Here is a 21304-nt window from a genome sequence, read left to right on the forward strand (position 1 = left end):
GTTCTGATAGGGCATCAAATTATAGTGTGGCTCAAGCAAAGCCAATCAGAGCCCTTCCTTGAGATTTTTTATCTATGAATGCTGGGTGAGAAAATGCTTCTCTTTCCTCTGGGATTAAGATTTTTATAAACCTGGAACTGTGCTTAGCTGTGCCCCACTCTCCTCCCACTATGAAGGACATCCACTTGCAGGGCACAGAATGAATCCTACACTCAGAGGAAACACCTACTAAGGGCTAGATGCTTTACAGAAATTTTAAACTTTTTGTATTTCATTTATGTGTGTTTTGGATAAGTAAAATATTTAAATGGTTCAAAAATCAAAATTATATATAAAACTATAAATATGAAGGCTCAGTTTTATTCCTGTTCCTGTCAACTCCATTACACACTTCCTACTACATGGGTAATCATTTTCCAAAAATTTTTGTGGATCCTTCCAATGGTTCTTTATGACAATGTAAGCAAATTGTGTGTGTGTGTGTGTGTGTAATTTCTTATTTCTCCCTCTTTCTTAAAAAATGAAGAAATATATATTTATATATCTTGTTCAATATATCCTTGGGTCTTTCTACGAAGTACTCTGTGATCTTTTTCTTTCTTTATAGCTGCATAATATTTCATTGTGTGGATGAACTACAGTTTCTAATGATGAACATCAGTGTTGTTTCCAACCTGTTACAACAAACAGGTTTTGTGTGCATTATTCCAAATGCATATAAGAGTATCTGTAGGTTTAATAATAAAATAACAAACTGATTTTTAAAAAATGGAAATATTTGAATAGATACTTCTCTAAAAAAGACATACATATGGTTGATAAGCACATGAAAAGATGTTCACCATCATTAGCCACAGGGAGATGCAAATGAAAACCACAATAAGATACCACTTCACATCCACTAGGATGGCTATAATCAAAAGGACAGACAATAACAAGTGTTAATGTTTTAGTCTGCTCAAGCTACCTTACCAAAATACCATGGACTGGTTGGTTTAAGCAACGAAATTTATTTTTCACAGTTCTGGTGTTGGTCAATTTGATTTCTAGTGAGACCTTTCTTCTTGGTGTTTAGATGGCTACTATTCTGCTGTGTGCTCATATGGCTTCTTCTTCGTGCAGTGCATAGGGAGAGAGGGCTCTCGTATCTCATCTTTTTATAAGGGCACTAATCCTATCAGATGAGGGCCCCACACTTATGACATCATTTACCTCCTCACAGACCCTATCTCCGAATATAGTCACTTTGGGGGTTAAGGTTTCAACATATAAATTTGGGGCGGGGGGCACCAAACATTCAGTCCATAACAGTTGGTGAGAATGCGGAGAAATTGGAACTCTCGAATATTGCTGGTGGGAATGTACAATGGTGCAGCAACTTTGGAAAACAATTTGAAAGTTCTTCCAAATGCTAAACTTGAACACGTATGTTCATAGCAGCATTAATCATAATGACCAAAGAAGGGAAACAGTCCAAATTTCCATCACCTGATGAATGGATAAACAAGTGGTATATCCATACAATGAAATATAATTCAGCAATAAAAAGCAATGAAGTACTAAAAATACATGGTACAACGTGGATAAACCTTGAAAGCATTGTGCTAAGTGAAAGAAGCCAGTCGCAGAGGATCACATTTTGTATGATTTTATTTATATGAAATGTCCAATAGGCAAGTCTATATATAGAAAAATTAGATTAGTGTTTATCTACAGCTGAGGGAATTGGTAGGAAATGAGAGTGACTGCTAATAGGTATGGAGTTCCTTTTTTTAGAGGAGATGAAAATCTTTTAAAATAGATTGTAGTAATGGTTACATAAGCTGTGAATAAACTAAAAGTCTGAATTTTACACTTTAAGTGGGCATATTGTATGGTATGAGAATTATATCTAAAACTTCCTGTTAAGGAAAAAAAATAGAGTTTTAGTTCTGGGTCTGGTTGGTAAAAGGGTATATGCACTTAAAATTTTGATAAATTTTGAAAAATTTGGCTCTGTGGGATTATTTATTACATTTTTCACTAGCTATATATGAAAGTGCAAGGCAGATATTATTATCCTTATTTTATACACGAGAAAACTGAGGCACAATCTAAGATCACATAGTTAATAACATCCGAGCTGTAACAGAAATCAGGACTGTCATGCTCCAAAGCTTACACTCTGCTGCACTGTATTCATTTGGTATTTTTCCAACAGTCATTTGATAAAAACAAACAAACAAACAAACAACAACAACAAAGCACAATGGCCTTTGATTACATTTACTTTCTCTATTAACTTTCTGTTTTCTATTTCATCAATTTCTGCTCTGATCTTTGGTATTTCTTTTCCATTGATTTAGGATTAATTTACGTGTCTTAAAGAAGTGATGACATTGATTTGAGACCTTATTATTTTCCAATATAGATGTTTAGTCCTACAATTTTTTTCCAAAATACTTATTAGTGTCCAGCCACAAATGCTGATATATGGTATTTTCACTTTCATTCAGTTTAAAATACTTTCTAGTGTCCCTTCTGATTTTTTTGATTCATGGATTATTTAGAAGTACCTTATTGTGTTTCCGAATATTTAAGGAAATTTCCAGATATCTTTTGGTTATTGATTTCTAGTTTAATTCCATTTTGGTCAAAGAACAGATTTTGACTAATTTTAAAAATATTGAAAATTTTTATGGTCAGAATATAGTCTATTCTGACTATATTCTGACATTAAATTTTTAATGTGCTCTTTAAGAATGTGTACCCTACTGTTGTTGGGGGAAGTGTTTTATAAATGTCAACTAGGTCAAGTTTGTTGATCATGTAATTTAAGTATACTATATCTCTGCTGATTTTCTGCCTGCTCGTTCTATCAATTATTGAGAAACAGATACTGAAACATCTTTTGCCACAATTGCAGATTTCCTCATTTACCTTTACAATTCCATCAGCTTTTGATAGAATTAAATTTATGTTTAAATATATTTACAGTGTTTCTTGCAAGCAATACAAGGTTGGATCTTGCTTTGAATAAATAATCTGACAATCTCGGCCTTTTAATTGTTTTTTAAACCATTTACATTTAATGTGAATATTGATATGATTGGGTTTAAATCTATTTTCTTGCTATTTGTTTTCTATTTCTTTCATGTTTTCTTTAGCCCCCTTTTCCTCTTTTTCCCTTTTTTTTAGAATTGGATATTTTTGTGATTTCACTTTAAACTCCTTTATTGGCTGTAATTTTTCTTTTAGTGGTTACTTTTGGGTTTATAATAACCATGTTTAATTTATCCTAGTCTACCTTCAAGTAATATCATACTACTTTATGTACAAAATAAGAACCTTACAAGGATGTGCTTCCATTTCTCTCCTCCCAGCTTTTATGCCATTTCCCCCGCCCCCAACCCACAGACTTTATTCAGATTTCACTCATCGTTCTACTTGCCCTCTATAGTAAGAATTTTTCGGGTCGTCTGACACTTCATTAGATTCAGGTTATGTATTGGTGGCAGGAATACCCAATAAGTAACACTGTGTTCTTCTCATTGATCCTATCAGGTGGCATATGATTGTGACTTGTTTCCATATTGGTGATGTTAATGTCAATCACCAAGCCTTGGACATATCTTCCAAGTTTCTCTATTGTAAAATTACTATTTTCCCCTTTGTAATTAACCTGTGGGGAGATTATTTGAAGTTATGTGAATATTCTGTTTCTTATAGTACATTGATGGCTCTTGACTGAATCAAATTGCTAAAATGATTGCCAGAAAGTGATTTTTAACCTCTATCATTCCTTCTGCATTTATTAGTTAACATTTTACTGTAAGAGTATTTCCTTCCTTATTTATTTACTTCTGTCGATATGGATCCATGGATTCTGATTTTATTCAGTAGGTTATAATCCATTACTATCTTTACTTATTTTGATGCTCAGATTGTCCCAGATTTGGCTAGTGGAAGCTCCTTCAAGCTGGCATCTGTGCCTGTCATTCTTTGAGCACATTCTTACTTCTGTCACAAGGTGGTCCTGGCTGACTCTCCCAGCCCCAGCCCTGAATGTAGCCATTTTGCTCAGGAACTTTGGTTCTTTTTAGTGGGGCTTGATATTAGAACCCCAAATCTGGGAGCTAAGTGTGCTCATCGCCACTGCGGCGTCATTGCTAATGTCCTTTCAGGGGACATACTGGGAGAAATAGCCATTTCACATCATTCTTGCCTGTCATAATTTTATATTGGTAGCTCCTTTCTCTCACCATGAGAACCCTGGCTCCCAACAAAATCAATATATTTACTACTTTGCTCAATTCTACAATACACATAAACTTGTTTCAGAATTACCACACTCACACCACTATTAACAATAATCCTACTAACCTAAGTAAGTCAAATTTAAGCTTTCTTTGCAGTTCTTTTGGTTCTTTTATCTTCAGACTGAGGGGAATGAAAGTACTGTAGTCAAAAGTTACTTGGATTCTTTTATTTCCATTTTTCTTTAATACGATTGTTACCCATTTGGTATACAGTCATGTTCTTTATTTCTGTTTGTTTCCAACTTTGAAGTTTGGAAAATCCTTGTATGTTTAACTTTTGGCATTTTAGTGTCTTGGTGAGGACCTCTCTGGGTTTATCTTATTTGGAATTATGTGCTGTGGTACCTAATGTCTGTTTCCTTCACTGAATTGGGGAAGTTTTCAGCCATTACTTCTTTAAATGTTTTTTTTTTTTTTGTGTGTGGTCCCTTTCTCTCTTTTCCTTCTAGGACCTTCATAATTTGAATGTTGGTACACTGATGTTGTCTGAAAGGTCTCTTAAACTACCCTCATTTAAAAAATTTTTTTTTTCTTTTTGCTGTTCCAATTGGGTGTTTTCTACTACTTTTTCTTCCAAAGCGCTTATCCAGTTCTCTGCTTCATCTAATCTGCTGTTGATTCCATCTACTGTATTCTTCATTTTAGTTATTGTAGTCTTCTTTTTTTGACTGGTTCTTTTTTTATGTTTCTTGACTCTTTGTTGAAATTCTCAGAGCTCATCTTTGCTTCTCCTGAGTTCATTGAGCATCCTTATAACAAGTGTTTTGAACTTTTGATCTGATAGATTGCTTGTCCTGTTTCCTTTAGTTCTTCTTCTAAAGTTTCGTCCTGGTCTTTTGTTTGGAATATATTTCTATGTCTCCTCATTTTGTCTGTCTCTCTGTATTTGTCTATGTGAATTAGGCAAAACAGCAACCTCCCCTGTTCTTGAAGGAGTGACCTTGTGTAAGAGCTACCCCTTTGTAGACTGTGAATTCTGGGTGTCTTTGGCAGGCCAGTTGGAGCTGGAGTGTATGTGGGCTGTAGGGAGTACTGCAGAGCAAGCCTCACTGGGACTTGGAGCTGTAGCTGGAATGGGCATGGGCCAAGGGAAAGCCCTAGGAGCAAACTTGAGCAGGACTGCCTTGGTAGGGCAGTTGGAGTTGTAGCTGGAGTGGGCTCAGGCCTCGAGTAGTCCCAAGGGCAAGCCATACCAGGACCTGGAGCAGAATCTAGAGAAGATACCAATGGTAGGGATTCCCAGAGGTAAGCCACTGATGCTGTAGCTGAAGTGTAGTGTGGTCTACAGGAAGTCCCCCGGACAAGTCACACCTGGGCAGGAGCTGTAGCTGGAGCCACTGTGAGCTAAGGAGCATCCTGGGGGCAAGTCATGCAGCTGAAACCTGGAGCTGGAGTAGGCCACAGGGAGACTTGGGGATAAGCCATACCACCCCAGAGCTGTAGATAGAGCAGGAAAGAGCCTCATAGAGTCCTGGGGACAAGAAGTGAGCTACTGTGGGCCTGGGTCCTGGAGTGAACTGCAGCTAGAGTACCTGGATTAAACTCCTGCCCTGTGATCAAAGGGAAGGGGGAAAGGCCACAAATGGTGCTCTCCAATGCCTATGACCCCACTCTGGAGAGAGTTCTCACAGCTCTCCTCCCACTTAATGGATGCTCTAGGGTTAGTACATGGATTTCCTCTCTGCGCAGCCTAGATCTTCTTTAGACCACTATTTTTTCACTGTGCCTCAGAGTGGGTGAATCTACGTGAGCTCTTCCAGGATCTTCCAGGATACCAACTTCAGGGCAGTGTGCTGTAATGGGGTGCCTGTGGTGCAAGATCTCCAGTTCTCCTACCCATTTCTGTGTGGTCTCTCTCTTTTCATTGCGCAGAAACTGTTCAGAGAGCCCTCGGTTCTTAAGAAGGTATTGCTCTGTCTGTAGGTGTAAATTTGATGTGTCCCTAGGACGTGAGTTTAGGGTCTTCCTATGCTGCCATCTTGGATTGCCTTTATGCTATTGTTGTCACAATTTTACTTTTATATATATTATAAAGCCAGAATACTTGTTAAGAATACTTTTTAAATAAGGAAAAAAGTATTTCATCTTTTCTCACATAGTTACCATTTCCAGAAGTCCTCATTCTTTTGCGTAGATCCAGATTTCCATCTGGTATCATTTTCCCTTCTGTCTCAAGGTCTTCCTATAACATTCCTTGTAGTGTAGGTCTGCTAGTGATTCATTATTTCTGCTTGTTTTTTAATTTTTAAAAATTTCTTTATCTCACCTTTGTTTTGAAATATATTTTGACCGGTAATAGAATTCTAGGTTGATGGTTTTTGTTTTATTTTTACATTCAGCACTTTAAAGATGTACCACTGTCTTATGACTTAAATTGTTTCTGATAAGAAGTCTGCTGTCATTCTTATCTTTATTCCTTTTTATGTCATATGTCCCCCACACCCCCATGGCTGCTTTTCATATTTTCTCTTTATCACTGGTTTTAAACAACTTTATTATTATAAAGTTGTAATATTAAACTTGCCTTGGTGAAGTTTTATTCATATTTCTTGTGCTTAATGTTTATTGAGATTTTGAATTAACGGTTTATAGTTTTTATCAAAGTTGGAAATGTTTTGACTATTACTTCTTCAACATTTTCCTGCTCCCCTACTCCTTTGGGGAGTCCAGTTACATATATATTAAGCCTCTTGGAGTTATGCCATAGCTCACTGATGATCCATCTATTAAAAATATTTTTCTATATATATTTCCTTTTGGATAGTTTCAATTGCTATGTACTCAAATTTATGAATCCCTTCTTCTATATAATTAAATCTGCTATTAATCCAATTCAGTGTATTTTTTCATATCAGACATTGTATTTTTTCATGTTCAGGAAGTTTGATTTGATCAATCTTTACAATAGCTTCTTGAGCATATGAAAGTAGTTAAATTGGTATACTGTTTTAATGTCCTTATGTAGTAATTCTACCTTCTGGGTTATTTTGGGGTCTGTTTTTATTTATTGATTAACTTTTTTTTTCATTATGGGTTGTATTTTCCAGCTTTTTTTTTTTTTTTTTTTTTTTTTTTTTTTTTAACATACATAGTAGTTTTGGGTTGGGTGCCAGACATTGTGAATTTTACCTTGTTATATAGTTGCCATTTTAATATTCTTAAAATGTTCTTGAGCTTTGTTTTAGGAAGCTGTCACATTGTTTGAAAATAGTTTTAATTCTGTTGGGACTTGCTTTTCACCTTTATTAGGCAGGACCACTACCTCCATCCCCAACCCCACTACCGAAGCAATACCCTTCTAAAGAACCAACTTGATGCCCTGTGATTAATGAGGTTTTTCACTCTGGTTGGTAGGGGTACAAACCATTCCAGGTCTTGTGTGTATTTTGGAAGTTGTTTCCTCTGCTCCATTGGGATAGTCTTTTCTCAAACTTGCGTAGTTTCCTCACAAACAAGTGCTGTTCAATATTCAGATGACGGTTTGAGGGAGAACTCTCAGCAGATCTTTGAAGTTCTCTCTCTGCAAAGCTCTCTTCTCTGGAATTCCTTTCCTGTGAACTTTAGTTGCTTTGGCCTCTCCAGACTCCCGGCTCTGTCTCCTTAACACAGGGAGACAGCTGGGACCCTGTTGCCTGTGCTGTAGCCTGGAAACTCTCTCCAGGCAGAAGCTGGCAATTGTAGGGCTTACCTCATTAGTTTCTCATCTCTCAGGGATTGCTATTTTGTGTTGCGTGATGTTCAATGTTTGAAAACTGTTGTTTCATATATTTTATCCAGGTTTTCAGTAGCTCAGGAGAGAGGGTAAATCCAATCCCTGTTATCTCATCTTCCCAGAAGCCCTGAAACTACATTTTATTATTTAATTAGCACTATAATCTTTACATTAAGTAATGATCACCCCCATTTTACAGATGAGAAAAAACGAGGCTCAGAGAATGAGATGTAGTATAGTAGAGTCGAGAGGCAGAATAATGTAACAGATAAAAATATGGATTGTCTAACCAAACATTTATTAGTCGTGTGACCTTGCACAGATTATTTAACCTCTCTGTGTCTCAGTTTCCTCATCTGTAAAAATGGAATGATAAAAATAAAAACTACCTTACAAGGTTGTTATGAGAACTAAATGAGTTAAAATATAACTGAAATATAGTTACTATACAAGTATTAGCTATTATTATCAGGGTAGAATAGTTGAAAAATCTAGAGCTGAATGGCAAGCAAATGTATTTTGAATTCCAACTTCATCACTAACTTTATACTGTGGAAACAGTGCCATGTATATCAATCAGAGTTCAATTAAAGAAGCAGAACCATTAGAAGATTCTAACCATAACATACAGGAAAAGGAATTCTGGGAAATGTAATTGAGCTGAGCTGAACTGACACATTGCAAGCTACTACACCATGCTATTCAACTACTCTGAAAATGCAATTCTTCATCTGTTAGATGGGATAATAATACCCCTCACTGCATGAAATTACATAATATACATGAAGCACTTGTCTGGTACAGGATAGGGTTCAAGAAATGGTTCTTACCATAGCTTCCAAAGATCATACAGCCAATAACTACCAGAGACATGATCTGCCCCCAAAGCCCGTTGCTCTTCCCAATTCACCATGCTGCCTCCCTGAGTCGGTCCTGGGAGTGCAGATATGAGTAAGACATTCCCCGCTCACAGGATCCTATAGTTCAGCAGGAAGGTAAGCCAGGAGCACAAAAAAAAATATATAATATAGGACAGGAAAAAGAAAACAGTCACTATTATTGGGAGCATTCTATGAGACTGGCTTCGAGTTGTATTCCTTCCATGGGAAGGGGGAGGAAGGGATTCATGGTTTACTGCATACCTACTGTGTGCCAGGCATGCAGTAGGCAGTTTATGTGATAATCACATTGAATCATCGCAATTGATAAAATGAGCTAGATCTTATTATTATCAGGTAAAGGAACTGAGACCCAGGGAGATTGTCACTTGCCTTAGGTCACAGAATGACCAAATGACAGAGCCCCTAAGTCCCGGGAAACGGCTAACATGGCAGTGGAAGTTGCAACTTGGGGTCTGTGCTTGGGTCATTCAGGGACTCCCCTGAGCTCAGAAGCCAGGGCTGGCTCTGGAGCCCTCCTTCCAGGCCTGCCTCTGTGCCTGTGTCTGCTTGTGGGCGGTGGGCACGTTGGTGGCTGCAGTGCCGGTGTTTGTGGCAGCAGCGGGCGGCAGCAGGGAGACAGTCACACCTCGCTGTTTTGTAAACTGTTTCTCACAGCTTGTTTGTTCCGGGTTAGGGCTGGAGCGGCACCGTATGGAAGTGTGACTCATTGTTTAATGTGGCAGCTCATTAGCAGAGCTTGTTGCTGCCTCTGATTTCTCTGCTCTCGCTAATTGGAGAGCCCAGTGGGGCCCTGGCTTCCCGTGAAGAACAACCCAGTCCCTCAGGGCTCCAGCTGGCCCTTGCCCCTCTAGCTCCCTGAGGAAGACTGCCCCACGCCTGTGGGCACTGGTATCAGCCAAACCAGGTTCAAGTCTTACCACTTCCTGGCTGGGTAACCTTGGACAAGTTGCCTTATCTAGTCCTCTTCTCTGAGCCTCAGTTTTCCTACTCACCTAATAAGGAAAATGGAAGCCACCTCATCAGGGTCGAGTGAGAAGATTAGTGATAATATGCGTAAAGTTCCCTGGCACATAGTAGATGCTCAACACAGTAGTTCCTTCTTATCTGCCATTTAGCTTCCCGTGGTTTCAGTTACCCATGGTCAACCATGGCCCAAAAATATTAAGTGGAAATTTCCAGAAATAAACCGTTTATAAGTTTTAAATTGTGCACTATTCTGAGCAGCATGGTGAAATCTCGAGCAGTCTGGCTCTGTCCAGCCCTGAATGTGAACCATCTTTTATCCAGTGTTTCCACACTGTATATGCTACCTACTCATTAGTCAGTAGCCATATCAGTTATGAGATTGACTGTCCTACTATCACAGTGCTTGTGTTCAAGTGCCACTTATTTTACTTAATAATGGTCCCCAAACCCTTCGCATAACTTTTATTACAGTATATTGTTATAACTGTTCTCTTTTTATTGTTAGTTATTATTGCTAATCTCTTATTGTGCCTAACTTATAAATTAAGCTTTATCATAGGTACGTATGTATAGGAAAAAACAGTACATATAGGGTTAAGTACTATCTGCAGTTTTAGGTATCTACTGGGCATGTTGGAAAGTATCCTCCATGGATAAGGGGGACTGCTGTAAGAGATTATTGTAGTGTTATTATTATTAGGCTGGAAACTGAGGGATCCCCTCTGTTCTGACCTACCTGCAGCAGCCGCCAGACTAGAAATGCTCCAGAGGCTCCAGGTGTGAGGGCAGAGTCCACTGTAGATAATCTAGCAACGATTTTTTTTCCTTCCATGCTAACCCTTCCTAAGGCAATTCCACCAGGTTCCCTCCATTCAACCTCTGTGCCCCCAGCAGAGGCAGCATACCCCCACTGGGGACAGTCCTAGCCTGCCCTTGAGTGGAAGTCTGCTTCCCTGGAGCTCCTCCTCAGAGTCCAGCTCTCTTCTTTGAGGCCACACAGAACACGTCTGATTCCTTGGCCCCGTGACTGTCCTTTGCTATTTGGAGACAGTGATCGCGTTCCCTCTCCAAATAGCTTCTCCAGGAGGAACTAGTCCAGGTCCTTCAACCGTCCCTTCAGTGACATGGTTCATGGGTCACAAAATACAGCCCCACTGGACTATGATCTCTGCAGTGTCCCTGAGTTATACAATGTTGCGGCCTCCTTCTGAGTCCCTTCCCCGCCCTCTTCCCTTGCTCTGGATATGTTCTTTCCTACCTACTTGCCTCTCGAGATGTGTATCTAGAATTCAACTCAGCCCCCTCTGCACAGAGTAGGGCAGCTCCGTCTCCTCTGGCATTTGAGACCTGTGCTATTCCAATACAATGTGAGCCACATGTATAATTTGAAATTTTCTAGTAATCACCTTAATAAAAGTAAAAAGAAATAGGTAACATTAACTTAAAACTATAGTTTATTTTTTAACCCAATAAAGCTGAAATATAATCATTTCAACATATCACTATAAAAATCAGAGGATACCTTAATACTTTTTTCCATACAACATCTTCAAAATCTGGTGTGTTTTAATGCTTAGAGTACATTTTATTTGAGACTAGCCACATTTCCAGTGCTCAGTAGCCACATGGGACTAGTGGCTGTGGTATTGGACAATGTGAGGCAGTTCTAGATTTTACTTACGTCGAAATGGTCTGAACTGGCTTGGGTACTGTGGCTGATACATCAGCCTGTTTCAGGAAAAAAAGGGATAATCTGGTGCCTCAAGTTAAGGGCCTATGACTGTGAAATCTGGGTCCTAGTCTTAGTTCTATCACTGGCTCACTACATATGTGACCATGGAGAGGTCACTGTCCCTCTCTGGGCATCAGTTTTCTCACCTTACGAATATGAGGAGAGAGGAAAGAGAAGCACCAGCTCTGTGCCAAAAACCACCTGCGGGTCTCTCTTATGTATTTTCTAGGAAGTCCCTAAGGGAGATTTTCTTATCTCTGTTGCCCAGATGGGGAAACTGAAGCTCAGAGAGATCTGACCTTTTCCCCATTCCCGGGGCTTTTGGGTTCATCTTGCCGGCTGGCTGCTTGTTCCTGCCTTCCCACCCACCATGGATGCCAGTGGGGCTCAGTTACAGACAGGCAGCCCCCAATCTCGACCCCTTCTTTGTCATGACTTCTTCCCTAAGTAACAGACAAGGTCAGGTGATGGCAGTGTTTTGAGGTGTGTTTGCGGTAGGATGAAAACGCCTCCATGTGCTCAGGTGTCTGTCTGGTCTTTCTCCTCAGAGCTGTCTCGCAATGGTGGATGGTTATATAGTCAGGTCCCAGACACTCCCTGTGCTTGTCCCTGCTCCACCAGGATGCGTTAGAGTAAAACCCAGACATCCCATCGCCTGAGGCCTCCTCCCTTCATCTGTCACCTGTGTGACTTTGAGCAAATCACTTTATTTGACAGAATCTCTGTTTCTGAGTCTGGAATAAGGGAGGCTCTCCACTGTCCTCTGAATGGAGACATCATCCACAGATGACCACTCCTGTCTGGGAAGAGCACAGGATGATGCGGCTGGAGGGGAGCTTGGTGGTCATGTCTGGGGTATCCCATCACTAAGACCAACCATCTTCGAAAAGAAATCAGATGTGATTTCTATTGTGAATCTTTCTAAAGTATATTGCACCGTTCCCTGTATTCCCCCCCAAAAGATAATTGAAGTGAATTCACACCTCTTTTTTCTTGATTCAGGATCATCATCAGGGATAGACATTGTAATATTAAAATAAAGATTGAGAGTACTAACTTTTGTCAAGTGCACACTATGTATGTACTGAGTATCTTACAGTGATATATTCCAGTTCTTACACAACCCCGATTAAAGTTTGGATGTTATCCCCTTTCACAGATGTGGAAACTGAGGCTCAGAGCTGTTCAGAGACTCAGCAGGGCCTCATGCAGAGGGATTCAGGCCCTGCCCGCTTCCATATTGCCTCTTAAGTGTCTTCAGGCTCCACTTAGAGGGCCCCTACCTGACTAGGATTTCTTACATGAGCTCTCTCCACATCTTGTTCCACATCATCCCCAGGGTCTTAGCCATTCCCACAGTTTCACCATCTCTGTGGCAAGGACTCCCAAATTCACATCTTCTGTCCACATCTCTTCCCAGAGCTCTGGGCTGTATATCAGTACCTGCCAAATAGATGTATTCCCAGCTCAAATGGTTCACCGTTGTGAAGCCTCTCATATCTCCTTTCCCCACCCACCCTGACCCATTCGGGTCCTGTGCTGGGCCTGAGAAATTAGTGGGATAAAGACCCAGTGCTAGAGGACCTCACAGACTAGTAGTGGAAACATAATTACAGCCAAGAACAAGGAAAGTGTACCAGGAACAGAGGAGGAAGAACTGGTATATCCACAGGGATCCCAGAGGCTTCTCAGAGGAGGCAACAGCTGAGTTTCAAAGGATGCAAGGCATTTATCAGGTATGTGAGGGCGGTGCCATGGTTCTGTCTTCACCTTGTGACTTACTTCTCACAACTCTGCTTCTTGCCCTCATCTACCTTTTATGTCAAGTCTACTTCCAAAAAAAAAGGGGCTTTGGGTAGATTCTAATTTTCATAAAATTACACATACAATAACAATAGGACCATTAAGTGAGGAAAAGGAGTGAGAATTTTGTGATAAAATTGGAGAAGAGAATGAACCGTAAACCTAAACTGAAGAGAGGTGCTGCAGTTGAATACAAGATTTACCGCTATGCTTCCCAGCAGGCAAAAAGGGCTGCACCTGCTGCACTGTGGGGGCAAAGGGCCTGTCCAGCCCCAACAGGAGAGCCATGCCCCATCCACTCCACACTTAACCCTGGTTTGTTCCCTGTGTTTATGGCTCCCTTGTGTATTGCACTGGTCAGTATTTTTACTTGGTCTTTAATTCTGACTCATTTATGTAACTAAATTGGATGAAGAGGCTGTGCAGCCAACAGTTTGGGAGTACCTACTCTGTGGCTTGTTTTACAGCCACTGACTCTGAGATATTAACAGAGAAACTGAGGTTCAGAGGAGTTACGTAAAACATTGGTTTGATGCCATGTCTCCTGAGCCCAGAACTGTCTCTTCACAAGTTCTCAGGAGGGTTCTCAGGGCGAAATGGCTGAGAACAGGCAAAAGGCCTGGGCATCCAGTTTGTCACACTAAAGCCACAAAGCAAGCTGGATACCTACAGACGTCCAGGTGCGAAGAACGGTTGTATGCCCTGGCTTGGCTTGAGCATAGCCAATTTAATTTATGAATTAAGACTGATGAAAAAACAAAAGCTATAAGGAAGAAAGCACTTGTCGAGTGCGTGCTATGTGCCGGGAATTTCTGTTACCGCATCTTCATCTGTGAAATGGGAATGATGATGAAATAATAGCCATCTCTCCAGGTTGATAAAGGATCAGTAAGAGCCATGGAATCACTTAGCATAGAGCTTGCACTTGATAGGCCATTGATAAATAATCTCGTTATTATCTTTGTCATTATTATCATCCTCATAATGGTCCAGTGAAGTAGGGATGGCCTATTTAGCCTAATGACTAAGGAACTGAGGCTCAGGAAGAAGTGGCCATGATCACAGGATACTAACCCAGGCCTGCTGGGCTCAATTCTTGTGCTCCCTCCACATGGAAGGGGGTAGGACAGGAGATAAACTGAAGGCTCAGGACAAGTGTGTAGAAGAGCCAGGCTTGGGGAGAGTGTGTACAGCGTTAGGTCCCTTTGTCAAGTGAGGGGGCCTCCGAAGGGCAGCTGCAGAGAGAGCCTGGATACACATGACTCTCCTGGGCCCTGCAGCTAGAAGTTGCAGTTATGGTAGTAGGGCCATGTTCAGCCATGTGTAGCACCCAGAAGAGTGGTAGAGAAGTGGCTACAATTCAAGCTGGGGCTGTACCCAGGTCCCAGGGCACTGGGGAGGGCCAGGCCACCCAAAGGGGCCATCTCTTGGCACCTGGGTGATGAAAGCTTAAGAGGCTGGGATGACATCATTTACATGGACCACATTTTTGGCTCGTCCTCACTTAGTCTAACCCAAGTATCAAATTGCTAGGATTAAAGTATAAAAGTTAAGTGTGTGGGCTGAATGTGTTTCATAAAACAAGCTGCTTCCCTGTCAGCCACACTTGGCCGGGGCAATCTGTGCCACCCATATTTGGCATCACCCACCTGTGCAGGCAGCAACCAGGTGAGAGAAAGCAGTTGCCGCAATGAAAACACTGGCTTTAGGGTTGGAAAACTCTGGCTTAGATCCTGCCTCTGCAACCTGGGGAAAGCCATTTCACATCTCTGAGCCTCTGTTGCCCCATCTGAAACAATCCCAACTTTTCAGGATTAATTAAGGGTCAAGGGAGAACTATAGTATTACTTAGCATAGAGGCTGCACTTAGTAAGTGCTTGATAAATACTATTATTATATTCGCTATTATTATTATTATTATTATTATTATTATTATTATTATCCTCACAACAACCCTGTGTGTCTCCTTCAGCAGAAACTCTCAGTTCCCCCATCTGCCAAATGGGAAACCGCTGACGACTGCAGAGTGGGGCTTTCAGGATGAAATGAGAGGGTGCACACAGCGTGGCTCCGGGCACACGGGAAGCCTTCTCTAGCTGTTAGCCTCCTCTAGGCGCCTCAGTTGGGCTGGTTGCTCTGATTATCCTAATTCACTAGGAGTCCATGGCCTCTCCTACCAGAATTTCTCATACTGTGGGGTCATGACAACAACTCAGGCTGAGGAAATATAGATGTCTGCCATGCACTCAGGGGACACAGGGCAAGGTTGAGCTGTGAGCCCGAAAGAGAAATATTTACAATTCCTCAGTGGTTATACCAGTCCTTCTCTGCCATGTAATGTTTTTTCAGTCTCATGGCAACTCTGGGGGTGGGTGTTGTGATCTCCATTTTGCAGATGGGGAAACTGAGGTAAATGACCAGTCCAAGGTCACACAGTAAGTCCTTGATAGGGCTGGCACTTGCTGCTTTCATCCATAGCTACCTGATGTCCACTGCTGGGGCCACTGCTGCCAAGGGGAGAACAGCGAACCCAGGAGCAGTTTGGGGGAGAATTTGGGGGCTCATCATAGACTCACGCTCTCTGGCCTGATGAAGTCTGTTGTCTCCATGGTCTGGTGGGCCTGGGGTGACCTGGCAAGGAGAGGGCAGCTGAGGGAAGAAATCTCCTGGAAACCTCACTCTCTTTTGGACTCCTCCTAACAGCCATGGCTCTTTAGAATTCCAAACTACTTTAATATTTTGCAAGGAGGTCTCAGGGCTCTGTGAACATCAGCCTCAGGTGGAACCTTCAAGATCATCTTCTCTAGGCCTTCTACTCATTTGACTGATCAGAAAACAGAGCCCTGAGGGACAGAGACACTACTTAGCCAAGAGCAAGGCCAGTAGTGGGACATTGCAGCCCCATGTTTCGATAGCACCACTGGATCAGGAAGATGACAGGCCAGAGTCAGGACAATCGGAAGAGAGGTCTCATGGGCAGGCCATGGCGAGATGCTAAGTCTCCTTCTGCTGGGCACCTCACCTCATCTTTTCCCTTCAACATGCCTGTGTGATCAGGGTTGTTGTCCTTACTTTACACAGTAAGAAACAAGGCTCAGAGAAGTCTGAAGTCAAACAGCTTCTTAGTGAAGGAGGCAGAATTCAAACCTGGTCCTGTCTGCCTCCAAATCCTATATCATTTCCATTAGACCTTTTGTACTGTGTTGACTAATGTCTGCCACCCCTCCATCCCCCTCGCCCCCCGCCCCCAGCCAAAGTCATGCTCTTCCTGGAACCTCAGAATGTGACCTTATTTAGAAATAAAGAATGCAGATGTGATTAGCTAAAATTAAGTCATACTGAAGTAGGGTGGGCCCCTAATCCTACATGGCTGGTGTCATTATAAGGAGAGAGACACAGAAAGGTGAATGCCATGTGAAGTTAGGGAGAAAAGACAGGGAAGAATACCTAGTAAAGACGGAGGCAGAGACTAGAATGATGAGTCTATAAGACAAGGAGCACCAAGGACTGCCTACAACCTAGGAAGAGGTGAGAGAAGATTTTCCCCTTGAGACTTCAAAAGGAGCATGACTCTGCCAACACCTTGATTTCAGGCTGCTGGCCTCCAGGACTGTGAGAAAATAAATGCCTGTTGTTTTAAGCCACTTTGGTACTTTTTTACAGCAGCCCTAGCAACTACTAGGAACTACTAGGTACTTCCTACAGTACCGAAAAAGGGGCGACACACAGTTATCAAGGATCCCAGGTGTGGTTGTGCTGAAATTCAGAATATCAGAGCAAACCCAAGGTGAAGAAAGATGAAAGGAACATGCATTTGTCTGACATTTGCTGTATATTGTATACATGTCATCTTCATTATTCCCCACAGGAAAGTATAGCCATTCCCATTTCACAGATAAGGAAAGTGAGGCTCAGAGAAGGGAGTGATTTGTCCCTAAGCTCATTTCCTCCTGCCTCTAGGTGCTCTGTAAAGAGCAAACCCAGACTCTAGTTTGAGTCCCAAAGAGGTAGGCTATCACTTCCCTTCTCTGAACCTCACTTTTTCACCCCAAAAAGGCAATAATATTATCTGTCTCTCTGGAGATTGCGAGAATAAAATGAGTTCATTCTGTCATTCAAAAAATATTTATTGAAGATCTCTGTGTCAGCCCCTGCTCCAGGTCCTGGAGTCATAGCAGTAAACAAGATGGGCAAAGTTCTTGCTCCTAAGGAGCCAGATTCTTCTGGATAATGTCTGTTGGGTGCTCTGCAGGGGCTGATGCTTAGTAAGTGCTCAATAAAATTTATGGGGATAAGAATATAGGATTGAATTGGATGGCATGTGGAATGAGCTTGGTCTTTAAGAACAGCTCACTTCCACACTAATCCTCTACCACTGTCGATTAGTAGTACAGTCCCCTGGCCCAGGAGAACAGAAGGTCCCTTTGGCCTGGGCCCCATATTCCTGGGTGCCCAGCAGTTGCCAGTCCAAGCTGCCTCCCCAAAGCCAGGAGAGCTCTCTGCTCCAGGCATGGACTGCAGAGGCAGCTGAAGGAGCCTTAGGTCTTATCTTGAGGGTTCTCCCCTGCTGCACTAGTGGTCCCCCTCAGCCACTGGGCCTCAGCTAAGCCCCACCCGCTCCCTGACTCTGTCCTTGGGCCAGGCCTGAGCCTGCCCTGGAGGCTCTCCCAGCTGTCCTGATGTCCCCTCTGGCTTCTGCAGACGCTCCCCCTTTCCACTCCTGGAGTCCTTGTCTGGACACCAGTCCCTCCCCCTCCAGAGGCGTCCCCAGACATCACCCCGTGCTATTCTTTTTTCCTGACAACTGTGATATCAAATGTCAACCAGGCTCTGCTCAGCATGGGCAGGTGGGGGTGGGGGGTGGTTCTCGATAACTGTGTGGTTTAGGGGAGGGTCCTCTGGAGCCCCCCAGGCTAAGAACGGCTAGCCGTGGTCTGGCGTTGCTCCCAACCCACTGTGCTTCTTGAGCAAACCTCTTACTCCCCAGACCTTGGGTTCTCTAAGCCATCAAGGAGAGGCAGCTGTCTCTGGCTTCACAGGCGAAACCTTTTGGGGACTGGGAAAATGCTGGGCAAGGGGCAGTGGCTTCCTCTGAGAACTGACTTTCTTCCAGGTGGGCTCTGGAAGGGGGTTCTTGGCGTTCTGAGCAGCTATTCCCATCAGACCTCAGAAAAGCCCTTCCTTCTGTCCTCACTTGCCCTGACTGAGCCGGGACAGCTGGCACTGAGTGCCGGGGAAGCGGGCTCAGGCGGGCCCTGACAGCTCAGCAGTGGCAGCAGCGGAGGTGGCAGTGGCCGCAATGGCAGGGGCTATTCTGAGAGCTGGGAGGGGCTGGGGAGCTGAGACTGGAGGAGGGGAAGCAGCTAGGGAGGAGACAGTCCTGCGAGGGTGAGGGGAGTGTCACTGTGACCCGGAGAGGGGCTGTCTGCTGATGGCAGTGTGTAAGAACTGTGGTGTATGCTCCTCACTGGGAGGGGATGAACCAGTTGAGGTACTGAGGCATGCACTGGGGGTGTCTGCGTGTCTGTGCTCAAGCTGTGCGATTCAACTACGAGCTGAGTGGTAAAGCACGTGTCTGTAAGTGTGTGAGCAAGCAGTGTGCCCATACTGGAAGTCAAATGTGTTTGTCCTGCAAAGTGTGAGCAGAAGTAAACGTGCCTGTGTGTGGAAGTGAAGGAATGCAAAGGTAAGCACGTGGGGTCTTGTTTGTGAACAGGAATGAATGTGGGAGTGGTAGGGAGGGTACATGGAAGATTGAGAGCAAGCATGGGGGAGGGGAGGGGAATGTGAGAGACCTGGGGTCAAGAACCATAGGAAGGTCTGGATTTGTGCAATATAGATGCACGTGGAAGGGCCATATGCAAGTGTATGTGTAAGTGAGTCAGTGTATGTGAGTGGGTGTGAGTGTTATGCATGGTGAGAGCAGTTGGGACAGTATGCGTTGGGACAAGTAGGAAGGGAAGATCTGTGGGAGCAACACCAACAGTAGTAAAAACAGCAAGCCTTTACTGAGCACTTACTCTGAGCCTGGTGCTGACATTCATGATTTTATTAAATTCTTCAACTATCCTATGAAGTCGGTGCTATGATAAAACTCATTTACAGATTAGGAAATACTGGCTTTGAGTAGTTAAGCAACTTGCCCATACTCTTAATCACTATGTTATACTGCCTCATAATGAATGTGTGAGCAAGGGCCAAGTCATGAGTAAAGATTTGTGTGTGGCATGGTGGATGTGAGTTGGGGAGGGGGCTGAGAGTGCCAGATGTGAGCCACAGAAGAGAGTCCAGGCAGCAGATGTGGACACTGGGTGGGGCAGGGCCTGAGCAGAGTCTGAGTCAGCCTGAGTCAGGGCGTCTCTGCCAACCTGGCTTTCCAGCCCTGCAGTGGCAGCCTGTGCCAGGGCCCCCAGCTAAGAATCCTCCCAGCTCTGGTATGGCCCCCAGCAGGCCTCCATCTCACAGAGCAGGCTGGGCCAGGGATGAAGACTGGCAGGAGGTCGTCCTGGCCACCAGGGTACCTGAGAGGGCAGCCCCCAGTGTGGGCTCCCCAGGCAGTGAAGGCATATGAGAATTGTAGGAGGGGGTTCAACAGTGATTTCAGACCCCTTGTTATTCTAAACAGAACCACCTGGAGTGTGTGTGCATGTATGCAGAAGGCTGTGGGCGGGGGGCAGCTAATGGTTCCCATGCCCACCCTTGCCTATGGGATGTGACTCAGGTAGATGTCATGCCAGGTATTTACAAGTTGAGCCTGTTCCCACCTGGGAGGGGGTGGGGGGTGATGAAGCTCTGCCCCACCCTCACCCTTGGGACCTAAGCTGGAAGGAGGGAATTTTTGAGAGAGGCTGTCTCCCATGGCCTGGGGCCAGTTCTCCCACTGTCCAGAGAACTCTGCAAGTTGCTGCCTCCAGCCTCTCCAGGAGTGTGGTACTGACTGATGAGCTTGGGATTCTAGTCTTGGCTATTCCATCTGCAAGTCCCCTCCCTGATCTGGGTCTCAGCTTCCTGATTGGCAAAAGAGAAATATCCTAAAGGGACATAAGGCATTGCTGGCGGAGCAGCAAATGGTATAAGCAAGCAAGGAAGAGAAAGGTGTTGGAAGTTGGGATTAGAGAAGGTGTCAAGGATAAGCTGACATTTGAGCTGAGGTTTGAGAAATGCAAGACTCTCCAACGAGGGCCTGGAGGAAGAGAAAGGGTGTACTAGGCAGAGGAGATACCTGAGCAGAGGCTAGTAGGTGATATAATGGCTAGAAACCCAGCCTAGGGCCCAGTGGGATGAAGTCATGGGCTGCCCAACTTCTTAGTCAGCCTCTCCCTTCTGAGGCCATATGATGATCTGATTAATAACTGACTCCTCCACTAGTCTATGCAGTAGGGACCCCATCTGTCTCTGTTGCCACTCTTGCCATAGTGGCCCAAACAGTGCATGGTGCATCAAAGGTACTCATTAAATATCTCTTAAAAATGAATGAGAAGCTTCTCCAAATACAGGATGAACTTTGGGGCAAGTACTTGTTCCAACAACCCTCCCGAGAAGTCTAAAACAGTGGTTTGCAAAGTGTGATCCTGGATGCCTCTCCTGGGAACTTGTTAGAAATGCAACATCTCTAGCCCCAACCTAGGCTTGCCCTGTGAGGGTCCAGCAATATGTTTTCACAAGTTCTTCAAGTTGATTCTGCTACATGTTAAACTTTAAGAACCAAGGCTCTAAAATTACGTCCACAGGTACCCTAAGAGCCCATGAAGATGGAGAAGCTAGAATTATGGCAAAGCTTGGCCCAGGACCCAGGTATTCCTGACCCTTTCTCTTTCTCCAGCCCAATCTAAGGCACAAAGGCGAGCTCTATCATCCTCCCATCAGGTTTCTAAGCCGTGGAAACGCCAAG

Source organism: Rousettus aegyptiacus, unplaced genomic scaffold (assembly GCF_014176215.1).
Source record: "Rousettus aegyptiacus isolate mRouAeg1 unplaced genomic scaffold, mRouAeg1.p scaffold_m13_p_1, whole genome shotgun sequence".
NCBI lineage: Eukaryota > Metazoa > Chordata > Mammalia > Chiroptera > Pteropodidae > Rousettus > Rousettus aegyptiacus.